This window comes from Aotus nancymaae, unplaced genomic scaffold, assembly GCF_030222135.1.
Source record: "Aotus nancymaae isolate 86718 unplaced genomic scaffold, 86718_ANA_hifiasm-v0.15.2.pri h1tg000011l, whole genome shotgun sequence".
Lineage (NCBI taxonomy): Eukaryota > Metazoa > Chordata > Mammalia > Primates > Aotidae > Aotus > Aotus nancymaae.
In genome coordinates this window covers 89,155,400-89,179,825 of record NW_026988422.1, presented here as the reverse complement: position 1 = coordinate 89,179,825, position 24,426 = coordinate 89,155,400, and the positions used below count along the sequence as shown (strand labels likewise).

General features: G+C 55.5%; 1 pseudogene; it reads right to left on the bottom strand.

Annotated features, from left to right (window-relative positions):
- Positions 1-17,981: 17,981 nt before the first annotated feature.
- On the bottom strand, positions 17,982-18,327 carry LOC135274194 (peptidyl-prolyl cis-trans isomerase NIMA-interacting 4-like; annotated as a pseudogene).
- Positions 18,328-24,426: the final 6,099 nt, after the last annotated feature.

The following is a 24,426-nucleotide window of genomic DNA, read 5'->3' as shown; positions in this document are numbered from 1 at the left end:
CCTGTGTTGCTGGAGGGGGGTTGCTGAATACAAAGTGTCACTCTTAAGGGTTATACAAATTATTTAGAAATGCACAGTGTCCGCAGTAACCATGTGCGACGAATCCTGCATGAGTATTTCTGGAACCGGGAGACTTTTTAAGATCATATATTCATTGACTCAACAAGTCTTCACTGGGTGTCCGTTGTGTGCTGGGCACCATTCTAGGGGCTGCTATTCTAGTGTTAAGGGTTTATTTCCAGGCTGCCCTGCACTGCCCTTCCCGTCCCTTCCCTTTCCTTTCCTGGCTCTCTTTTCTTTTCTTTTCTTGAGATGGAGTTTCGCTCTTGTTACCCAGGCTGGAGTGCAATGGCGCGATCTCGACTCACCGCAACCTCCGCCTCCTGGGTTCAGGCAATTCTCCTGCCTCGGCCTCCTGAGTAGCTGGGATTACAGGCACGCGCCACCATGCCCAGCTGATTTTTTGTATTTTTAGTAGAGACGCGGTTTCACCATGTTGACCAGAATGGTCTCGATCTCTTGACCTCGTGATCCACCTGCCTCGGCCTCCCAAAGTGCTGGGATTACAGGCTTGAGCCACCGCGCCTGGCCCCGGCTCTCTTTTCTATTCTGTTTGTCTGTGAGTCTGTCCTGATGCTAGTACTGTTCTAATTATTGCAGCTATGCAGTAAATTTCAAATTCAGGAAGTATGTGTGAATCGTCTAATTTCGTTATTCTTTTTCCAAGATAGGTTTTGCTATTTGGGGCTCCTTATAATTCTATGTAAATTTGGGGACCTGTGTTTTCATTTCTGCAAAAAAAAAAAGCCATTGCAATTTTGACAGAGTGCATTGAATTTATAGATGATTTTGGTATTTACGTCTCAGCAATATTGTCTTTCTGTCTGTGAACACGAGACGTCTTTCCATAATTTGTTTCTTGAATTTCTTCCTCAATATTTTGCAGTTTTTAGCATATAAATCTTTCGCTTCCTTGGTTAAACTTATTTCTAGGTATTTAATTGTTTTGAATGCTATTGTAAATTGAATTGCTTTCTTAATTTCCTGTTCATATTGTTCATTGCTGTTGTACAGAAATACAAACACCCGTTTTCACATGTTAACCTGGTACCCTGTAACTGTTGAATTTTTATATTAGCTCTAGCAGCTTTTTGTGGATTCTTTGGAATTTCCTCTGTGTAGGAACATGTTATCTGCGAACAGAGAGAGTTTACCTCATCCTTGCCCATCTGAGTGCCTTTCATTGGTTTATTTTCTGTGGGTTGTCTCTTGCTGCGCTGGAACTTGCAGCACAGTGTGAGCAGAGGTGGCAGCAGCGGGCACCCCCGTCTGCCTCCCGATCTGGGGGGATGTTCGGTCTTTCACCGTGGATGATGATGTTAGCTGTGGGTTTTTCATGCAGACTTTGTATCGCGTGAGGAATTTTCTCCCATCCTTGTTTTCCAAGAGCTTTTTTTTCCGAAAGGGTATTGGATTTACAGATGCCTTTTCTGCAGCGATTGAGATGATCGCGTGGGTTTTCTTCCTTCGTTCTGCGACTGCAGTGCATGACACTGACTGATTTCCTCACGTGGAACCACCCTGTGCTCCTGGGATCAATCCCACGCGGTCATGCTGAACAGTCCTCGTAACCTACTGTTGGATTCTGTTCCTGACAGTGTTTTTAGGTGTTTTGCGTCTGTATTAATAGGGATGTTGGTGTGTAGTTTTCTTTTCCCAGGATGTCTTCATCTGGCTTTGGGATCTGAGAAGTGCTGACCTCATACAATGAGTTAGGAAGCGCTCCCTCCATTCCGGTTTTTAAAAGGAGTTTGTGAAGGACAGCTGTCTGCTCTTGTGACTGGCCCGGTCATGGTTCCTTCTCCCTCTGTCGCACTCTGAGCCCCCCTGTCTAGACACACCTGTGTGGTAGATGCTTCTAGAACCACATCTCCAGCCCAACCACTACTCCAAGCACCAGACCCATACAGCAGTCAGTCCACTCCATGGTTCAGTAGGCATCTCAATCTGAACTTCCCCCCAGATGTGCTTCTCCAGTCCCTCCCACCTCAGGTCCACCTGCTGGTCAGGCCCCAGACCCTTGAATTGCTGGCTCCCCTAGGTGGGGATTCCAAGGAGGTATAGATGGGGATTTAAGCAGTGAGGGGCGTGTGTGAAGCCGCATAGACTGTAGCATCCGTGGGAGAGTCAGGGAGCCAGGACAGCGAGAAATAACAGCAACTTAGAGAAACGCCCAGCCACACCGCAGGATTGTGTTAGGGAACCCCCACCCCCGTCCCCTGCTGCTCAGCACTAGCAATGCCGGGGACAGGACCCAGAAGAACCAAGCACCTCCACCACCCACGCGCCGCGTCCAGCCCGATTCCTGTGTTCCTTCCGCATCTCACGTGGTGCATCTCTTGGCAAAACTGGGCATATCTGCACACCAGCTGCACGGGGTCCCGTGATGTATGGTGCAGGCTCCAGCTTCTGCATGCTGGAGGGCATCAGGGTGTGGTCAGTAACTCACAGTGTCTGCCTCTATGCTCTGGATCCTTTCTCTCCACGGCCAGCCTTTCGGCAGTCCTGCCCCCTCTGCCTTTACAGGCCCTGCTTTGACCATTTCCTACGACCCCTGCCACGCCCCTTCACCCAGCCTCATCACTTTCACCGAGACCAGGCAGCCACTTCCCCTTAATCTCCTGCCTCGGCCTGCTGAGCTGCCTGAAATGTGAGTCAGAGCAGGTCGCTTCCTTTCCAACCCCGTCCCCTCTGAGTGTCCCCACATTCGCTGTGCTCGTCAGCTCACCAGATCTGCCCCCAACACAGCGCCTTTGCACAGGTGGCTCCGGTAGGGAGGTGGAGGTTACAGAGAGCTGAGATCACACCATTGCACTCCAGACTGGAGTAACGAGTGAAACTCTGTCTCAAAAAAAAAGAAGTCCCAAGTGGCTTCCTCTCGATGTCTGCTCAGCCTCCATCAGACAGGCCTTCCTTGACCGGATTAGTGTTTTCTGTCCACTGGTTTATTTCCCTCCACTAGAATGTCAGGTCTCCAAAGATGGGGGCTGTGCTGTGACTGGCCAGTGACAGCTGCTCAATAAGTGCTTTTTGAATAAACCAAGCTATCTTAGTCGTCCGTGTTTTGGAAAAACTTCTTAAAAAACATCCCTAATTCCATGGATCCATAGCAAAGAAGAAACCGGGTCCGTAGAGACTGGGGCTGAGAAAGCCCATGAAAGACACCTGGGCCAAGAAAGCCCCACGCACTGCCACTTTCTGCAGAGCAGAGTGTGACAGGGACGAGCTCCAACCACGGGCCCCAGAGTCTCCAATGAGAGTGAGATTCCGGGCTGCACCCTGACCGTCCTGGAGGTGCTGAACAGGATGAAGTCGTTCATTCTGGAGGCATGCCAGCATTCTTGGGTCCTGCTCTGGCAGGAGCTGTGGGACCACCCAAGCTTATGAGGTGGCTCCCATCCTGGACAGCACCGTGGGCAGTATTGTCACGGGGAGAGGGGGTGGGAGGAGGATGAGGCAGGAGTTTTGGGGCCTCAGGTAGGGGCCGGCCACAGAGGGACACCCAGATGCCCAGGACAGAGGGCAGGGACAGGTCAGCTCCGTGCCTGGGCTCAGGGTTGGGGTTGGAGGTTCTAGGAAGCAGAGCAGGTGAGCAGGGAACAGTGAGAACACAGGTGTAGACGGAGACTCACGGGGGACACAGACATAGGTTCCAGGGAAGCCTAGACAGGCAGACACTCAAGGGTGGCCTAGACAGACATTTCCGGGAGGGGTAGACGGGGACTCCAGGGAGGAATAGACAGGGATTCCAGGCAGGCCTAGACTGGGATTGCAGGGAGGCCCAGACGGGGATTCCAGGAAGGTGTAGATGGGGATTGGTGTAGACAGGGATTCTAGGGAGGCTGCATGTTCCATAGGAGGACGGCTCCCCGGTCTCCCTGACCTTCATGCACTCTGTAACCTGTGACAAAACGGAGCATGATCTGTAAATGAGCACATCTGTACCGCAGTTTTTGGGATGGTGCAGGGTGGGCGTGAGAGACAAGACGTGGAGGGGAGGTTTCTAGATGGAGGTGGGGTGCACGTGAGGCGCTTCTGGGTGGGGCCGACTCTATGAGACCTTTCCTAGCTGAATTCCCAGCAGGAAGCTGGTGCCCAGAGCAAGAACCCTGCACGTCGCCTTCCTGGACTAACGGGCAGGAGAGGGACTTTGGGGAAGCACTTAGTAGACGGAGGCATTAAAACTGCATATAAGTCTCTCAAGATTGTAGCATTAATGTGAAAAAGAACTATTCTTTCAAATTTTAAATTCACAGAACTCATTTTATTTGCAACATTCAATATTCACACTCAAAAGTACAAGATTCTGCGAGAAAACGTAAGTAAAAAACAAACAAAAAAAACCCCTGCATATGCGGAAAAGGCCTGTTCCAGGGGCCAGACGCCCCACGGCACCTGCGTCGGGGGAGGGGTGCGGGGGAATCCGGCCTTGGCTGAAGCGCTTGGTTCTCCCGAGAGGGGAGCGGAGGGTCTGCGCCGTCCACACCCGCGGAAATCCGGAGCCGTCCGCCCAGACCAGGGAAGTCGGGCCCGTCGTGGGCACTGGCAGAACTCGCGGCTCAGATCCTCCGCCCCGGGGGGTTCCCACTCGTGCGTCTGCGCTGCGGGCAACCGGGGCCCGTCGTCTCCACCCGCGGAGGCCGGTGCGGCGCGGCCGCCACAACACGGCAGGTCCCTGAGCCCCGAGAACAAAAGCCGCCGCCGCCGCGCTAGGGAGGAGCCCCCGGGGGGGACCCGGCCCCGCCCCCTCTCCCGGCCCCGCCCCCTCTCCCGGCCCCGCCCCCTCTCCCGGCCCCGCCCCCCTCTCCCGGCCCCGCCCCCTCTCCCGGCCCAGCGCGCAGCGGGACCGCGCGGAGTTCGCGGAAAGCGTTCGAGAGGCGCGGCGTCAGCGGTGGGTCTCAGCGTGGCAGACGGCGGAGGCGGCCCGGGCGCGGGGGTGAGTGGGGGGGCGCGCGGGGGTGAGTGGGGGGGCGCGGGGGGGGGTGAGTGGGGGGCCGCGGGGGGGTGAGTGGGGGGTGAGTGGGGGGGCCGCGGGTGGGTGAGTGGGGGTCGCGGGGGGGGTGAGTGGGGGGCGCGCGGGGGGGTGAGTGGGGGTCGCGGGGGGGGGGGTGAGTAGGGGAAGCGCGGGGGGGTGAGTGGGGGGCCGCGGGGGGGTGAGTGGGGGTCACGGGGGGGTGAGTGGGGGGCGCGCGGGGGGGGTGAGTGGGGGGCGCGCGGGGGGGTGAGTGGGGGGCCGCGGGGGGGTGAGTGGGGGTCGCGGGGGGGGGGAGTGGGGGGGCGCGCGGGGGGGTGAGTGGGGGGCGCGGGGGGGGGTGAGTGGGGGGGCCGCGGGGGGGGGTGAGTGGGGGCCGCCGGGGGGGTGAGTGGGGGGCGCGCGGGGGGTGAGTGGGGGGCCGCGGGGGGGTGAGTGGGGGCCGCGGGGGGGGTGAGTGGGGGGCCGCGCCGGGGTGAGTGGGGGCCGCGCCGGGGTGAGTGGGGGCGCGGGGGGGTGAGTGGGGGGCCGCGGGGGGGTGAGTGGGGGGGCGCGGGGGGGTGAGTGGGGGCGCGGGGGTGACTGGGGGGCGCGCGGGGGCGAGTGGGGGGGGGCGCGGGCGGGCGCGCGCCGGGATTGGGTGGGTCGCGGCGCCGCGGGGCGCGCTGGGGGTCCTGGCGGGGGTCCTGGGACCCGCCCGCGGCTGCTGCAGGAGCGGAGGGAGCTTTTCCGGGCCCCGTTTTCTTTGCAACCCCGAGCGCGGGGCATTCTGTGAAATGTCTTCGCCAAACCTGAGCTGCTGACTTAACCTGTGGGATAAAACCGTGATCCGTGGCGCCGGAAACAAAGACTTTTTACTTGAAAATACCCCGGCCGGCTTTCGTGTTGCCATGCCGGTTGATTTAAGAAAGAAATTTCCAGGTAAAACAAGACGATTTTTCGGGTTTTTCAGTGTCTCGGGCTTCCCTCTCCCCGTTTCGCGTGACGCCGAAGCGCCCTCCAGGTAATCACCGTCTGCTCCTGTTACCCAGCAGCACTTTTGCTTAAAAAGTTTAGTTGCTCAGTCCCGGTGTCTAATTAAGATTTAAAGCACATAATTAAAAATTAAGTTAAATGCCGTCTAAACGGTGCGTAATTGTCACTTCTGGCTGAGCCGTGGGCAGCCGGGGGGCCCTGATTCAAGATACCTGGGAAGGTCGGTTTCTCGTGTAAACTGGACGAAGGTGAGTTTAAACTTTCAGTGTCCCGCAGCCTGCCTCGAATTCGCGAAATTCCAGGTTCTCCGGGTCGGGAGGAACTTGAGAGGGTTTTGGGAGGCCGACATTCCTGAGATCTGTGAGAGATCCAGCAGTTACGTTCTTGATGGGACCGTAACCCCCTGGACAGCTGTCCGTGGTGACCCCCACCGAGAAGCGGGTTCATACTCACTTGTGCTTCTGAGGAGACACCGGGTTTTTATTTCACTGTGCGTCCAGCATCTGGTGTGCAAATGCAGGTGTGGCCTTGGCCGGGAGTACACAGGCCTCCGAACCTGCAGCCAGGATGCCAGGTGCCCCGTGTTAGCCGGAGGCCTCTCATCTTTTATCCTGGTACAGGGGGCCCTGCAGGCCTTCCTGGTGGGTGGGTCGGTCTAGTCTGACATGGCCTTTGTGGGGTCTGTGACACTGCTTAGCTCTCGCGCCGGCTGGTGGTCTCACAGAAATTCTTCATTATTTGTAAAGTATCCCAAAAATGCTGGGCTGAGGAAATAATTTGCCCCAAGGCTCTCTGAGACCTGTGTTCACAGGCTCTTTGATCCAGCCAACACCGGAGGCCCCGCATGCCCAGATCTCAGAGATTTTTGTGGGAAATCATTTGAGTCCAGCTCAGACACCGCTCCTCCCTCTTTCTAAACAGAATGAGTTTGTCCTCTCTTTGCATCTGAACGAAAGTCAGGCCATCTAGAGCCTCCTGACCCTAACCTCAGACCTCCAAGGTGGGGCCACTCGTTCTACACGTGGTGGAAATTGAGGCTTCAGCGCCTGCCCAGCGTCTCAGTGCCAAGAAGCAGCGAAGCTAGGCTTCAGCCAAACTCGAGGCCCTGGTTCCGCTTCGCCCCTCAAGGGCCCTGAAATTCTGGTGTCTCTCCTGGCTGAGGCAGCATCGGTGCCTCTGTGCCCTGGGGCAGCGGCTCTGGTCCCCACCTGGGTCCTCCCACGCCTGGCAGGGCAGGTGCTGCCTGTGGACGGGCCGGTGCTGATGGGTCCAGCCAGGGTTTCGGTGCCATGTGTGTGGTGAGGGGCTCCCTTCTTCCACCATCTTGTTGGAGACGGAGCCTCAGACTTTGTTTGACCTGAGAACCCAGCATGCTTCTGAGCAGGGGGGAGAGTGAAGAGGAGAAGACTGGGATGAGTGGGGCTGGGGGGGGCGGGAGGTGGCACGTTCTGTTCTGAAGGAGTTGGTCCTGGGCCTGGGAATCTGGACTCTAGTGAGCAGAAGGCACCCACCGCTTCCTTTTACTACCATTCGGGGGGGCCCTGTGGGTGGGTGTTTGTGAAGTGCTTGATGGACTTCAGCCCCCGCCCTTGTGCCCCGGTGACAGGCCTGGGATCTGGAAGACGCACACGTCCACCCTCCACCAACGGTTGCCTTTGGGCCGGTAGCTCAGCGTCTCTGAACTTCAGTCTGTCCGTTGTTGGCAGCAGTCGAGTGTGCCCTGCCCACCTCTCGGTGCCGTAGAGTCAGGCTTAAAAACAGGGGTGCACACGGTTCTAAAAGGAAACACAGCTGCTCTCTTCGCTTACGTTACCACGCCTGAGCAGAATGTTCCTGAATCGAAAGCTGCCTACGTCATGATACGCGGATTTTCAGAGACAAAGCTTTTGAATACTTCAGATTGATCTTACAGAATTTTCCCTGACAAAGTCAGGTTATGCCAAAGAGAAACTTTGTGGTGAATTTCTTTTACGTGTTAAAACTGCTTATGTTTCTGAGGCTGACACAGCCTGGACACGAATTACCGTGGGGTTCTGCAAGTGAGCCAGGTAACGAGATGCGGAGGCAGCTGAGCCTGCTCACACCCGCCCGGAGCCCGTCCACTCTGCTACGCCTCTCCTTGAGAGGGCTTTCCAGGCCACCTGCCTTCGTCGTCCGCCCAAAGCCCCTGTGGCCCTGAGGGGGGTCTGCATACGACGGTCGGAGCCCACTTCACACACCGTCGCTACCAGCTCCCGTCCCCCCAGGAGCACTGCCAATCGCTTCACCCCCTGCTTCTGTGGTGCTCAGCAAACACCTGTTCCTCCTCTCTAGGAAAGCCCAGTTTCCCTCCCTTCCCAGTCCCATTCGAAGACAAATCTGCCTTCCGTGGCTGCGCACACGGGCAGAGCCTGCCCTGTGGACTCTGCTTCCGGGCTTCCCACCCGAACAACATTCCGGAGACAATCAAGAAGAAAAATGACCCACCCTCTAATGACTAGTGGAGGGGACGACCCACCCCTCTGTTGTCTAGAGGAGGGGACCACCCACCTCTCTAATGTCCAGTGGAGGGGACCACCCGCCCCTCTGGTGTCCAGTGGAGGGGACCACCCGCCCCTCTGGTGTCCAGTGGAGGGGACCACCCTCCCCTCTGGTGTCCAGTGGAGGGGACCACCCACCTCTCTGTTGTCCAGTGGAGGGGACCACCCACCCCTCTGTTGTCCAGTGGAGGGGACCACCCACCCCTCTGGTGTCCAGCGGAGGGGACCAAGCACCCCTCTGTTGTCCAGTGGAGGGGACCACGCACCCCTCTGTTGTCCAGTGGAGGGGACCACCCACCCCTCTGGTGTCCAGTGGAGGGGACCACCCACCCCTCTGGTGTCCAGCGGAGGGGACCACGCACCCCTCTGTTGTCCAGTGGAGGGGACCACGCACCCCTCTGTTGTCCAGTGGAGGGGACCACCCTCCCCTCTGTTGTCCAGTGGAGGGGACCACCCGCCCCTCTGTTGTCCAGTGGAGGGGACCACCCGCCCCTCTGTTGTCCAGTGGAGGGGACCACGCACCCCTCTGTTGTCTAGTGGAGGGGACCACCCACCCCTCTAGTGTCTAGTGGAGGGGACCACCCGCCCCTCTGTTGTCCAGTGGAGGGGACCACCCGCCCCTCTGTTGTCTAGTGGAGGGGACCACGCACCCCTCTGTTGTCCAGTGGAGGGGACCACCCTCCCCTCTGTTGTCCAGTGGAGGGGACCACGCACCCCTCTGTTGTCCAGTGGAGGGGACCACCCACCCCTCTAGTGTCCAGTGGAGGGGAACCACCCGCCCCTCTGTTGTCTAGTGGAGGGGACCACCCGCCCCTCTGTTGTCCAGTGGAGGGGACCACCCGCCCCTCTGTTGTCCAGTGGAGGGGACCACCCGCCCCTCTAGTGTCCAGTGGAGGGGACCACCCACCCCTCTGTTGTCCAGTGGAGGGGACCACCCGCCCCTCTGTTGTCCAGTGGAGGGGACCACCCACCCCTCCGTTGTCCAGTGGAGGGGACCACCCACCCCTCTACTGTCTAGCGGAGGGGACCACCCGCCCCTCTGTTGTCTAGCGGAGGGGACCACCCACCCCTCTAGTGTCTAGCGGAGGGGACCACCCGCCCCTCTGTTGTCCAGTGGAGGGGACCACCCGCCCCTCTGTTGTCCAGCGGAGGGGACCACCCGCCCCTCTGTTGTCCAGTGGAGGGGACCACCCGCCCCTCTGTTGTCCAGTGGAGGGGACCACCCGCCCCTCTAGTGTCCAGTGGAGGGGAACCACCCGCCCCTCTGTTGTCCAGTGGAGGGGACCACCCGCCCCTCTGTTGTCCAGTGGAGGGGACCACCCACCCCTCTGTTGTCCAGTGGAGGGGACCACCCACCCCTCTACTGTCTAGCGGAGGGGACCACCCGCCCCTCTGTTGTCTAGTGGAGGGGACCACCCACCCCTCTAGTGTCCAGTGGAGGGGACCACCCGCCCCTCTAGTGTCCAGTGGAGGGGACCACCCACCCCTCTGTTGTCCAGTGGAGGGGACCACCCGCCCCTCTGTTGTCCAGTGGAGGGGACCACCCGCCCCTCTGTTGTCCAGTGGAGGGGACCACCCACCCCTCTACTGTCTAGCGGAGGGGACCACCCGCCCCTCTGTTGTCTAGTGGAGGGGACCACCCACCCCTCTAGTGTCTAGCGGAGGGGACCACCCGCCCCTCTGTTGTCCAGTGGAGGGGACCACCCGCCCCTCTGTTGTCCAGCGGAGGGGACCACCCGCCCCTCTGTTGTCCAGTGGAGGGGACCACCCGCCCCTCTAGTGTCCAGTGGAGGGGAACCACCCGCCCCTCTAGTGTCTAGTGGAGGGGACCACCCACCTCTGTAGTGTCTAGTGGAGGGGACCACCCGCCCCTCTGTTGTCCAGAAATATATTCAATGAAACTATCTTCAAGTTGTGTTTATACTCACAGATGTCACCAAGAGATAGGAATTGCAACTACAACGTGTAGTATTTTTGCAAAACAGTCATGTACTATTTTAAGGAAGTGTTTTGTAGAAGGGCCGAAATTCTTAGGCAATGAGCCCCACTGAGTTCAAAGATTCCTGAGTTTTCTCTATGGATTGTTTAGAAAGGTGAAAGAAGACCTCATTGGAGCAAGCATTTAGTCAGCCTGTAGGGCCACGCTGGACACAGGAGTGAACATTTAGTCCTTAGGCGAATACTCACGTGCCTAGAGCTGTAGCATTCCATGGCTGCAACCCAGAGAATCACCGTGACCACTCGTGCCTCCGAGACAAAGATACCCTGTCCCCAAAAGACAGCGTTTAAAAGGAAAAGCATCGGGAGGGGGTCGTTAGGGAACGATTACTGCTGGCGAGCGAGTAATAAACGCAAGGAGAGCAGCAGTTCCAACCACTGAGAAGAAAAAGCACCATTTCCACAAGGTCCTAGAACTAACTTTTTGAAAAGAGTTTAGCAAAGTGAAATTTACACAACATAAAATTGTCAACAGTTCGGTGGAGGTCGGCACATTCACAGACCGTTTTCACCATTCCAAAGTGAAATCGCCTGACCCGTGAAGCCGTTCGTCCACGTTCCGCCCTCGCCTGCCCCAGGCAAGCACTCATCTGCTTTCTGTCTCTATGGAGTTGTCTTTCTGGGCATTTCACGTCCGTGGAGTCGCAACATGTGTGGGTTTTCGTGTCTGATTTCTTTCGCGAAGCGTGTTTGTGAACGTCGCCTGCGTGGCAGCATCTGTCAGTAGCTGGTGTCTCTTCTTGGCTGTGTGGCGCTCCGTTGTGTGGAGGGACCGCAGCTTGTCTGCTCATCTGTGGATAGACGTTTGGACTTTTTCTGTCTTTGGCTTTTGTGGAGAGTGTTGCTATGAACGTGTGTTTACAAGTTTTGTGTGTGTCTCTCTCTTTGCATTTCTCTTTCCTATACCTCAGAGTGGAATTTCAAGATTCTGTCATCGTTCTGTGGGATTTTCTGACAAACCACCGGCCTGTTCCAGGCAGCTGCAGCATCTCCATTCCCACCAGCAGCGCACAGGGTGCAGTTTCTCCACAGCCCCCCAACGCTTGTTCTTTTCTATTTTTTACGTTGTGATTGTAGCCATCCCGGTGGGTGTGAAGCATTGTCTCGCTGCGGTTTTAATTTTCATCGTATCTATTATTTATCTCTTGATCCGTTATCTGTTATTACTCCGTTCACCTTGTTTTCTTTTGTTGCCCGTGCTCTCAGTGCCATATTCAAGAATCCACTGCCACGTGCAAAGCCACGTTCCCCCGGTGTTTTCTCCTCAGAATGTGAGGGTTTTAGGGCTTGTGTTGCGGTTGCTGATCCGTTTTTAGTAACTTTCGTATGTGGTGTGGGGTAGGGTCTAACGTCATTCTTTTGCATGTGGATGTACAGTGTGTCAGCACCGTTCATTGAATACGTTGTTTTTTCCCCATCTTCAAGCAGCGTCTTGGAACCCTGGCTGAAAATCAAAGGGCCATGATTATATGGGTTTGTTTCTGGACCTCAGTTCTACACTCTCAATGTCATTTCTTATGTCTCTCCCACACTGATTACTGTGGCTTCGTAATAAGGTTTGAAATCAGAGCGTATGATTATTCTAACTTGGTTCTTCCATTGTTTTTTTCAAAAACATTTTTTTGGGGCTGGGCACAGTGATTCATGCCTGTAATCCCAGCACTTTAGGAGGCCAAGGGGGGTGGATCACAAGGTCAGGAATTCGACAGCAGTCTGGCCAACATAGTGGAATCCTGTCTCTACAAAAATACAAAAAATTAGCTGGGTGTGGTATGCGCCTGTAATCCCAGCTCCTCTGGAGTCTGAGGCAGGAGAATCGTGTGAACCCGAGAGGCGGAGGTTGCAGCGAGCCGAGATCGCGCCACTGCACTCCACCCAGGCGACAGTTTCCAGACTCTGTCTCAATTTTTTTTTCAGTTTTGGGGCCCTTGCAATTCTATACAAATTTGAGGACCATCTTTTTCGTTTCTGCAAAAAATGCGATTGGCGTTTTGACGGGGATTTTGCACTGAATATGTAGCATGGACGTCTTCCACGTGAACCCTCCCGCTGCGTGAGCATGCTCTCTTCCCTTCGTGTTTTCTTTAATTTCTTCATTAGTGTTTTGTAGTTTTCACCATACAAGTCTTTGACCTTCTCATTTAAATGTATTCCTAGGTGTTTAATTCTTTTAGGTGCTATTATGAACGGAATTGTTTTCTTTATTCATTGCTGGTGCATAGAAACGTGACTCACTGTTATGTATTGTTCTTGGACCGTGCAACTCGGCAGAATTTATTAACCTGCCAGCTTTTTGTGGGTGTTTCATAGGGAGGATTATTGTCATCTGACTGGAGCTTTCCGGGCGCTGTTGAATCGGGGTCTGGAAAGCGGGGAACCCTATTTTGTTCTTGATCTTGCGGGAAACTTAGTCTTTCACCGTCGAGTGTGGTGTCAGCTGTGGGTTTTTCATAAACACCTTTTATCGTATTGAGGACGTTTCTTTCCATTCTTGGTTCTCTGTGTCTGTTATCATGAAAGGGGGTTGGCGTTTGTCAGATGCGTGTTCTGTTCACTTGAGATGATGGTGTGAGCCTTTCATCTTTGATCTGTTGATGTGGTGTGTTACATTGACTGGTTCTCTTATGTTGAAGAGTGCCTGCATTCCAGGAATAACTGCCACGTGGTCACAGTGAATAATCCTTTTAATATGCTGTTAGATTTGGCTTACTAGCGTTTTGTGGAAGATATAGAACTAATTTTTTTATGCTTCTCTTAAATCTCATTTTGCTGAATGGAAACACATGTAAAGAATGTAAATTTTGAAATTAAAAATGACCTCTTTAAGAAACAAGTTTGTACCAAAGGCCAAAATCTAAAATTACTAGAAAGTCTGCAAAAGTTAGTAGGACTAATGCGTAAGACTTCAAAATGTAGCTAACTGGAAAAAAGTCTGTAGGGGAGTGACTGTGATGAGGTTAATCCGTATAAAAGCCCCAAGTAGTGCCTGACACGTGCTAGAACTCACATCAGCTTCTGTCATTTTATTATCGTTATGAGTGTGATTAGCTACGTGTTTTAGAATTGGACTGCATTTGTAAATGGAAATCCCGCCACTGAAACCAGTTGCTATCAACAGAAAGAAGTCTTGTGTTTCCAAAGTTGACGCACCAGAGCCCTGTGAAAGTAATAATAAAAGCAAGATGTTTCGGTGGCAAAGTTATCTCAGGGTAAGCGCGGCCGCTGCCAGTGGGGTGGGCGAGTATTCTCGGGGCAGGTGGGCTAAAAGGGTGTGGCACCTCCCGGCCTCCCTTGGCCCTGCTCCTGCCTGTAAGACCCCAACTCCCCTTTGCCTTCCCCCATGAGTGAAAGCTCTGAGGTGTCCTCAGAAGCAGATGCTGCCATGCTTCCGGGACGGCCTGCAGAACTGGGAGCCGGTTAAACACCTTTTCTTTGTGAATCACCTTGTCTCTAGTATGTCTTTATAGCAGTGTGAGAACAGTCTAATACAGACGGGCCTGGGGTCTGTCTTTCTAAGAAAGATTTCCTTTCTTTCTTACCAGTACAGGCACTTCACCAAGGGCTTGGGGCCCCCCGGGAACTCCAAGGGTGCTCATGGATTTTGGGCCCTGCCTGGCTGACGTGAGTGGGACGCGTGGCTTTTTCCTGCTGAGGCTGATGCTGGCTGTGTCTAACCCTCGGGTCTTGGAGGGGGTGGTTACAGCGAGGCTTCTTGGTAGCACTCCGGGCTGAGGCTCCAGGTGAGGCATCAGGAAGTTTGCACCCCTGCATTGCAGAGTTACCGCTCTGTTCCTCCACGGACCCCCTCCTTCTCTGGCCTGGGATGGGAGCCTTGCCCTGGGATGGCCGCAGAGCTGTCTGTCTTGAACTTTGTGAACTTACAGCTAGTGCACGGTGTGGGGACAGACACCATCTGCCATGTGTGAAGTCAGACGTCCCGGCCCAGATCCCTCCGTTCCCACCGGCTGCGTCCTCTGCGGCTGAGTGCTGTGTGAGTGGGTGGGTTCTCATCTTTGTTCATGGGCTGACATATTTCTCAGGGCTCTTTTTTTTTTTTTTTTTGCATTTTGGATTCAAACACTGAGCAGTTGAGGAGGGAGTATAGCGATCCCCACTCTGGGAGGAGAAGGGGCTCCGCCCAGCAGTGATAAGAAGGCACCGCACACAGCTATTTCCTGTGTTCCCTGCGTGAAAGCGCGTCGTCTTTGCATCACCGAGACTGGCTTGTGTACACACAGCTGTGTACGTCGTCCCACCCTCAACGCTGGGTGTACTGCCATTTCCTCTGCGGAATTCCTGCCCGATCCTTTTCTGTTCCTTCTTAAAAACTGATACGTTGCAGTTGCACACATTTTCGGGCACATGTGTTATGCTCAAATCGGTAATTAGGATGTTCGTCACCTCAAACGTTGATCTGCGTCGGGAACGTAGTGATTCTCTTCTAGCTTTACAGTAATCTCTACAACAAGTTGTTAATATAATTTGCCTAGTGTGCTGTAGACTGCTAGAACTTACTCTTTCTGACTGTATTTTTGTGCCTTTTAACTAACTTCTTTGGTGTCCCCCTTTCTCTTCCTGGCCTCCGGTGACCACTAGTCTACTCTCTCCTCCGTGAGAGCCGTGTTTTTAGCTCCCGGCTGTGAGTGAAACGTGCGAAGTTTGTGTTTCTGTGCCTGGCATATTTCACTTCACGTTGTGACCTCCGGTTCCGTCTGTGCTGCTGCAAATGACAGGATTTCATTCTTCCTTATGCTGAATCGTATTCTAATGAGCTCATGTGCCACATTTTCTTTATTCGTTCATCTGTTGATGGATGCCTGGGTCGAGTTCACGTCTTGGCCACTGTGGATGGCGCTGCGGTCAGCGCGGGGGTGCAGGTGCCCCTTCGGTGCTCTGGTCTCCTTTCCTCTGGGTGTCCACCCAGCGTGGGACTGCGGGGTCGAATGCTGTTATGGTGTTAGTTTTTTGAGGAACGTCCTGCTGTTTTCCGTGTGGTTCTACTGCCTTTCTCTCCACCAGCGGCCTGCACGGCTCCCTTTTCTCCACCTCCTCGCCGACATCTGTTGCTTTTTCTTCTTTTCGGTACGAGTCGCTCTGACTGGAGTGAGATGGTATCTCACTGTGACTTTGATTTGCATTTCTCTGGTGATGAGTGTTGGGTACCTTTTCATGTACTGCTTGGCCATTTGATGTCTACTTTTGAAAACGATGTGTTTAAGCCTTTTGCCTATTTCTTAATTTAAGACTTTTAGGATTATTTCTTCACTATTGACTTGAGTCCCTTATGTCCTCTGGTTATTAATCCCTTGTCAAGTGTGTAGTTTGCACATGTTTTTTCTCCTATTCTGTAAGCGTCTCTTGACTGTGCTGATTGTGGCCTTCGCCGTGCAAATGCTTTTTGGCCTGATTAATCTCAGTTGCCTGTTTATACTTCTGTTGCTGATGCTTTTGATATCTTGCTAAAGAAAGCGTTGCCCACACCAATGTCCTGCAGCATTTCAACAGCGTTTTAGTAGTTTCATAGTCTCAGGTCTTACATTTAACCCTACTCAAGTTTCAGTTGGTTTTTGTCTATGGTGAAATATGAGGATGTAGTTTTATTCTTTTGCATGTGAATATCCACTTTCCCCAGCACCATTTATTAAAGGGTTTGTCCTTCCCCGAGGTATGTTCCTGGACACTTGGTTGAAAATGAGTTGTCTGAGGATGTGGATTTATTTCTGGGCTCTGTTCTGTTGGTGGGGCATGTGCCAGCTCCAGAAGCTTCTCAGCACCCATGCTCCTTGTCCCACTGCTTTCTTTGTCCCGTGGCCGTCCCCTGATGCCACTCTGCAGAGAGGTGCCGTCCTTCCCTGGGAGGCAGAGATTCCGCGAGCAGCTGCCCAGCACGGGGGCTCTGTGCTGCAGGAGCCTGTGGCTGTTCTGTGCCAGCTCACCCGTGTGGCGGCAGGATGCCCTTCTCCAGCACTGTGGAGAACCGGGTGTGAGCAGCGGTGTCTTCCCAGGCCGCTGAGCCCTTTTAAGCGCCCAGCCTTCTTTGCCCTTTTTGTCAAACATTGCCTGTCTCCCTCTCTGAAGATCTTTTAGACTTTCTTAGATTTAATCCCATAAACACACAGGGGCAGGACACACAGAGCAGACGCTGGTGCCAGGTGGCCGTTGGATCCCAGCTCTGATACCAGCAGGCAGGCTTGGGTTCCTCCCTGCTCACAGGCACTCGCGAAGTTTCCATGAAAGAGCACACATGAAATCGTAAAAACCGTGCCTGGTGCATGGCATGAGCCCCCGTGTTAGCCATGACCAGTTCTGAGACTTTTCACATCTGGGACATTGGACTCAATGCCCCAGTGCCCCAGGAAGCCCAAGGCTCAGGGCACTTGGTGCCCCTGGATGGCCGTCCATGCACTCGACCCTGTTGGGGAGCTCAAGTGGGACTGTCGCTGTGGTGAGCCCAGCCCATGCTGGGCGAGGAAGGAGTTGCTGGTCAGCCCCAGCCCTCAGGACCTGATAGTCTAGCTTAGGAGACACGGGAGGACGGCCCAGTACCCAGTGAGTGTCTCCGAGTTGAGGAAGGGAGCGCCCAGCCCAGGTTGGGAAGGTGAACTTGGCACCCAGCGGCCCAAGGCTCAGTGGTCAAGCCACAAGCCACAGGCAGCGCCACTACTGCCCGTGGCACGGGAAGGGCTGAGAAGTGGTGAAGGGTCTCTGAAGGGCTGGTGCAGGGTCAGCCAGAGACGCTGATCCAGACACACCAGCCCGACGTGGGGCTGGCTTGGACCTGCTCGCCAGCCAAGGAGGGGCCGTGTCACGCCAGTGCCATAGTGCAGGCCCTACCCCGCCTGCCATGAGGCCCAGCACTGCAGCGAGGCTGCCTCGGTTTCCAGACCACGCCCCCAGGGGCTTTGCACATGCAGGGCAGCCCCAGGGCTCCCGGGCGCGTTCCACCACCAGAGGTGCCGCTGGGACCCTCAGGACCCACCAGCGCCTGACGACCACACAGGTGGCAGGGGCGTCCTGAGGTCGCATCCCTGCAGGCTGGCGGGATCTCTTCCCCAGTTAGGCCCCTGCTCTGGCATCACAGCTCAGGAGCCTTAGGAATCTTGATTCCTGGATTTGCACTTGTAGCAGCTGGGCTTTCCCTGGAAACAGCCGCTGTTTGCAGAATTGCCTGTGCGTCTTGATATGTGCAGGGTGTTTGGTGAAAAGAAAGTGACCACGTGTCTCATGGAGGCTGCTTCCTGTTGCAGACCAGCAACCTTAGCGACGTCTCCATTTGCTCATTGACAAATACTTGTTGAGAATCCAGTTCAGTGAGGAACTTGTAGATGGCAGGCACTTCGCTACTGATAGAAATCACACGGCCGCGCGGTCAGGATGCAAAGGGCAGAGGGCTGGAGGCACACCTGCAGCTTGAAGATGGCTCTTCATTTTGTTTTTTTTCAGTCTTTCATATGATTTTATTTTCTTCCTTCAACCATAATAATATGATATCCAAATTTTGTCTTAACTGGTGGGTCTGTAGACACAGGCTTATCCCTCCCACTGACAGGCAAGGCAAATGCTTCCGCTTGAAACGGTCCCACCGTGGACCCTCTGGTCACCCACCCCAAGTCGCCCCCTCGCCCGGCTTTGCCTTCACTATATGTGCGGCCACGTCCCTGAATCTCATCCCAGACCTGAACCGTTCCACGGCTTCCATGGTTTTGCCATGCTTTTCACGTAGAGTGTGTCAGCACCGTCACTCCCAGAGGCTGCTCCCCCTCTCGGTGCTTTTCCAGGACCGCTGTTGCCATTGGGCGGCATCTTGGAAACCTGCTGTTGAACTCTGCGGCCTCTTTTTTTCTTTCACTACCGTATTGTTTTGAGTGTGAGAGAACTGGGAATCACTGAACTCTTCAGAACTGTGGCTCTCCTCCTAGTTATTTTCAGTTCCTTGAGGAGAGCACGTACTGCCGTCCAGGAAAGGCGTCTGGGCAGCGGGGTCTGTCCCCGGGGCTGGCAGCCCACCCCATCCAGCAGAAGGTAATTCCAGTCCTCGGATGAAAATGTTGCTGTTTAGATTTCATGATAGAAATTACTTTAGGCCTAAATGGAGTTATTTTAAAATACTTGCAATTTTATTTCAAGGTGTTTTGTTCTTAGTTTGGCAGAAAAATCTGCCAACAGTATCAGGTGGCCAATTTCGTGAACATGTAAAACTGCACTTAAAATCGTCCACGGTGTGCTCACATTTCAAAACCCGAAACAAATTTAAGCTAGAGGTTTTCTCAGGACCTCGCTCTGCAAGCTCCTTGCGTCACTAAATTCATGAATAGCTCCTCCTGTAGCAGGGTGAAGGCTGAGAACAGATTTTGGTGTGGAAGTAAGACCCAGAGCCCAGGGTGGGTGCACGGGCAGGGGTAGGAGGAGAGTAGGTACATAGGGACACCCAGTTGCTGGTGCTGTGTGCAGTTTCTGAGTGTGTGTGTGCATGTGTGTGCCCACAAGGAGACCTAGGTACTGTGGACAGTTTGAGTGTGTGTGTGCATGTGTGTACCCACAGGCAGACCAAGGTGCTGTGTGCAGTTCTGAGTGTGTGTGTGCATGTGTGTATCCACAGGGACACCGAAGTGCTGTGTGCAGTTCTGAGTGTGTGTGTGCATGTGTGTATCTACAGGGACACCGAGGTGCTGTGTACAGTTCTGAGTGTGTGTGTGCATGTGTGTATCCACAAGGAGATGTGTGCAGTTTCTTTGTGTGTGTGTGTGTGGATGTGTGTGCACACAGGGAAACTCAGGTGCCACGTGCAGTTTCTGAGTGTGTGTGTATATGTGTGTGCTGAGAGAGATGCAGGGCACAGTTCTGTGTGTGCGTGTGTGTGTGCGCGCAGGTGTGGAGGTACTCTATGTGTGCCCATGTGTGGAGACTCATGGGCAGAGGGCAGTTCTTACCCGATTCTCTTCCCGCCAAGGTCTGCCGAGTGCAGACGTGGGAAGAGGCTGAAACGTGCAGCTTCGGGCCGCCTGCTAGGACGTGCCGGTGCAGACCCACCTCTCTCGGGCTGTAGGGTTAGACACGATGGCTTATTATTAACGCTTAGCCGACTGTGATGCTGCTCCAGGTCCTGCTCACCTCTGCCTGCTGGAGAAGGGTGCCGGCCCTGCTGAGACAGCCACACACACCGTCAGGCACAGCCCCTGATGCCCACGGGCCAGGGCCTGCTTGATGTTTGCTGCCAGGGACCCTGGCCCCCACAGACCCCACGCTTGGCCCCTTTGGAGTCCACTGCTCTTCTGCTCTGGGCCCCGTCCTGGGCACCCAGGCCCTGGCTTTTCCCTGTCCTGCCGTTGTAAGTTCCACAACGTTGCCCCTGAGCCTCCAGCGAGCCTGGGCATTCCTGGCAGGTGGTTCACCGGGGAGTCTCAGGTGCTCCCTTCCCCATCTGCTCACACAGCAAGACCTTCTCAGCTTCAGGCCCTGCTCAGATGCCCCTTCTTGTGGGAAGCTGGCCTGGACGCCAGGCGCTGCTGAGGGCTCACCCTGGGATCCCACCTGCCCACCCCCACCCTGGGTCTGGCCTCACCGTAGCCTGTGAGTCCTGGGGTGGGGGGGGCGTTGCCCTGGGCACAGGCTTAGTGGGCGTGTATCAGTGAGGAGGGAACTGAGCTGAGGCTTGCACTGGACTTGCCCTGGCATGGCCAGGAGCTCTGGCTGGACCTCGGTGGGGCTCATCTGAGAGCAGCCTGCATCACCGCATGGCCCAGTAGCTCCCAATCCAGTGATCCGGGTGGGGCTGGGGCAGCAGCCTGGGTCCGGGTGTGCCAGGTGTGTACACCTGGGCTTCAGGGAGGTAGGAATCAGAGTGTGGTGGAGCGGAGCAGCACCTTTCCAGCGCAGTCACCACATGGGCTCGGGGAATTAGGAGAGACGGAGGCTCAGGACAGAGGCGCCCAGCTTGACCCGGCTCCGAAGCACTCAGCCACCGCCTGCAGCCAGGGCCTGTGTGTCTCCAGTGGGCTTCGCGTGTGGACTGGGTTGGGTATGGGAATCGGAGAATCGTTTCAGGGAGCAAGACATCTGCTGGGTGAAGCTTTCAACAGGACCTGGGAATCTTTCTAAATCTACTCAGGTGACAAAGTCAGTGCGTTAGGAATTGGGGATGATGTGGCTTCTGGTGATTGCTGAACTCTTCAAAGAATATAGAAACCCAGGGAGGCAAAGCACGTTCCCTCCTTCCCTCTTGCCATCCTTCCTTCCTGGCACCCTCTTGTACCAACTTTGGGCCAATGGAACCTTTAGCCTTAGAAGCATCTTCAGCCTCCCCAGCGGAGAGAGTCAAGAATCCAAAATACACAGTAGCCCGATTGGAAAGCAGGGCTGGTGTAGACAGACGGTGCAGATGGCTGGGTGTAAACAGACCGACCTGCACACCAAACCCTGTTTGGGACGAGGCTTCCTGGACAGGTTTTGATTCAATGGTGGTTTCTGAGTCTGCACAGACAGGAAACCAGAGACGTGCATAGGCACCTGGGCCGGATGCCAGGAGCCATCACTGGGCCCCGATGGGCCCGAGCGGCTGTGACCAGGTAGCAGCCAGAGTGAGCTTCCTGGGCGTGTGGGTTTCATGCCTGACCTTCTCACTCACCACCCTGCTGCACTGAGAAAGTGGCCATTGATGGGAACTGGGGCAGAGTAGGACAGTGTGGGCACCCCTGCCATCCCCGGGGGCCCTGCTTAGAGGAGCCACGGATGTCTGCTGCCCACAGATGTCCTAGTTTTTTGTAGGCGGATCATGAGATCAGGAGTTTGAGATCAGCCTGGCCAACGTGGCGAAACCCCGTCTCTACTAAAAATACAGAAATTAGCTGGGCACAGTTAGTGATGGCACACACCTGTAGTCCCAGCTACTCGGGAGGCTGAGGCAGGAGAATTGCTTGAACCTGGGAGGTGGAGGTTGCAGTGAGCCGAGATTACACCATTGCACTCCAGCCTGGGTGACAGAGCAAGACTTCGTCTCAAAAAAATGGAACCTGGCCAGAGGCAAAGGCCACAGCAGTGAATTAAAAGTTTCTAGGTGACAGGTACCTCCCATGCTCCCCACTGCAGGTGTCAGGCCCTGGGCTGCAGCAGAGGGACCCGCTAACCACGGGTGACACAGAAGCCGGGGCAGGGCCGGGCTGTGTCACCTGTGGGTGTGGAGCTGCGAGCCAGGGAGTGCAGACAGGGGGAGAAACCAGCGTCTTGACTTTAAAATGTCACCCTCGTTTCAATAAAATTTTTAAAGTTAATTGGGAAAATCTTTCATTGAAGAGTGAAGCTTTAAAATGGGTTCTCAGACACCCTCTTCCTTTCCTGCTCTACCGCCACCGCCCCATTGGCCAAGTGATTGCACAGAGTTCAAGGCAAAGCTCAGCAAAGTGCTGAAGGACTGGCGGGGACCAGAACTGCTCCAGCCGCTCTGCGGCACAGGCGCGCACGCCCACGCAATCTGCAGCACACGCGCGCGCGCCCACGCAATCTGGAGCACACGTGCACACACCCACGCAGTCTGCAGCACACGTGCACACACCCACGCAGTCTGCAGCACAGGTGCACACACCGGGCACACTGCAGCATAGGTGCACACACCCACACAATCTGCAGTACACGTGCACACACCAGCCGCTCTGCAGCACACATGCACACACCCAATCTGCAGCACACGTGCACACACCGGCCTCTCTGCAACACACGTGCACACACCCACACAATCTGCAGCACGCATGCACACACCCGCATGGTCTGCCTCAGCGAGGCTCAGATCTCATAAACCGGAAGACCTTCGGGTTTGAAGTCAGCACGCATTTGTACATTTGGCAGAAACAAGAATCCTGAGTTCTGTGAAGCCTAGAAACCGGGCTGAGCTGGTGGACGTGCGCTTGTAGGTCCCTGACCTGTGTCTGCTCCCTCTCCTGGGCCACAGGCCTGGACACAGCTGGCAGTTCCTCTGCCCACACGCACTCTGTCCAGCCAGGCTCACACTTCGTCAGAGTCCTGCACACACTGCAGCTCCCTCATCAAAGCGGTCCTCTGGTTGTAGCACCCCCAAAGGCGCTTCCCAGAATCGGGGTGCTGCAGGAGCACCAGGCCAGGAGACAGCACACACTCTGCCCTTCAGGCACACGGGACTCGTGAGCAGTCGAAGGCTACATGAGGCCTGCTGTGAACAGGCTCACTTGGCTTGCTCAGGGCCTCATCCCAGACTCTCGGTCTGCACGCAGCTTCCCTGGGGCAGCTCTGGCCTGGCCCAGGCCCTGAGTGGCCCCACTAGGAGCCGTTCTGAGGAAGGGGTGCAGGTGGGACCCCTGAGTGGAGCATGGGGCCTGCCCCAGCCACCGTGGAATCAGGCAGAGGCAGGGCCAGGGCCTGACGGTGCCACCTTCCTCACGCCGGGCAATTCAGACGGTGGCCCTGGAGAAGGTAGCCGTGGACAGCTCTGGGCTGCTGACCGCGTCTCATCTAGACGTGAGGGTGAGGGAGGAATGGGCCTGGATTTGGGCATCGGAGAAGTAGGAGGACGCCTCTCCTGGGGATGGTCCGGTGTCGGTGTTTCAGCTCCCGCAGAACAAGTCATTCCAGACGCCTCTCCTGGATCCCGTTCCTCTTACTTCCTGCCCGTCTCTGCTGTGTCAATCGAGCGTTTGCCCCAAATCCCAAAGCACAGCCGTCCCGGTGCCCATTGGGGATGATTCTGTCCCTGGCCGAGACTGGCCCGCTCCTCCTCATGGACTGTGGGTTTGCTGTGTGGCTCATGTGTGATCCGAGTTTCTGGAAGCTGGATCCCATCGGCACTTCTGCACTAACTCAGACTGTATTTAGAGCGTTCCTGTCGGCAAGTCAGTGGCCCTGTCAGGCGGGTGGGAATGAGCCAGTGCGTGCGGGGAAGGGAGCAGACCCCTGGAGTGGCAGGGCCGGCGGGGGCCTCTGCTAGCGGGATGCGGGACGCGGGAGCCCAGCCCAGACCTTCCCTGAGTCACGCTGTTCCCAGAAGCTGAGCTTTGCTGCAGGTACCTCCGGTCGCAGGCCCGGCCGACGGGACAGAGCCTTCTCCCACTGCAGGCCGGAGGAGCCCCTGTTCTATTTTCGGTTTCCTTAGGGCGTTACCTGTGTGATTAGCTATTCAGAGGTGTCTCGCGTGTAACTGCTGTGCCGTTAAAACTGATTTCACCGTTTTTCTAACTTCCTTGGCTTGCGCCGTCCTGCACTTCACACACACGGGAGCCCTGTGGCGTTTCCTCGGGGAGTGTTTCCTCCAAAAACGGCACTACACATTCTTAAACAAGAATCATGTCTCCGTAAAAGCATGTTGCACCAAGACGCCAAGCAGAAATCGGTGGCCGGCGATACTTTTTTTAGGGTGCCAAGTGGCGACAATTCGGCGACCTTGAGAAGGGGTGTCCGGAGGGTTTCGCCGTCAGTACCATTTAAATGAAAACAAAATCATCGACACAGTTAAAACGTGTTGGCTGTGGATGAACTTGTTTTCTGAGAAAAAAAAAGTGGCACGTGGAGCAGCTCCGTCCTCCCCACGAGTGGGCGTCTTCTCACGTGAAGCCAGGAGACCCGGGAGGAGCCCCTCCCACGGGACTGCCCAGCCCCACCCCAAAACCGTGTGCTGTTCAGGTGCAGGGGATGGAACTTACCCAACCTCTAGGCTTGGCTTTGCCTCAGTGTGTGTGATAGGAATGACACCCAACATTTACACAGCTGGTATATGGGGCCCCGGCCCAGGACAGGGCCACCAGTCTTCCTGACACCCCTGCCCATCTGCTATGGGACAGCGTGGGGAGAACACCAGGAGCTCACCCTGCACGGGGGCTCCTCTGCACCTTTTGTCTTTCTCAGCTAACTCACATCATGCCAGTCACAGGACAGGGGACTTCA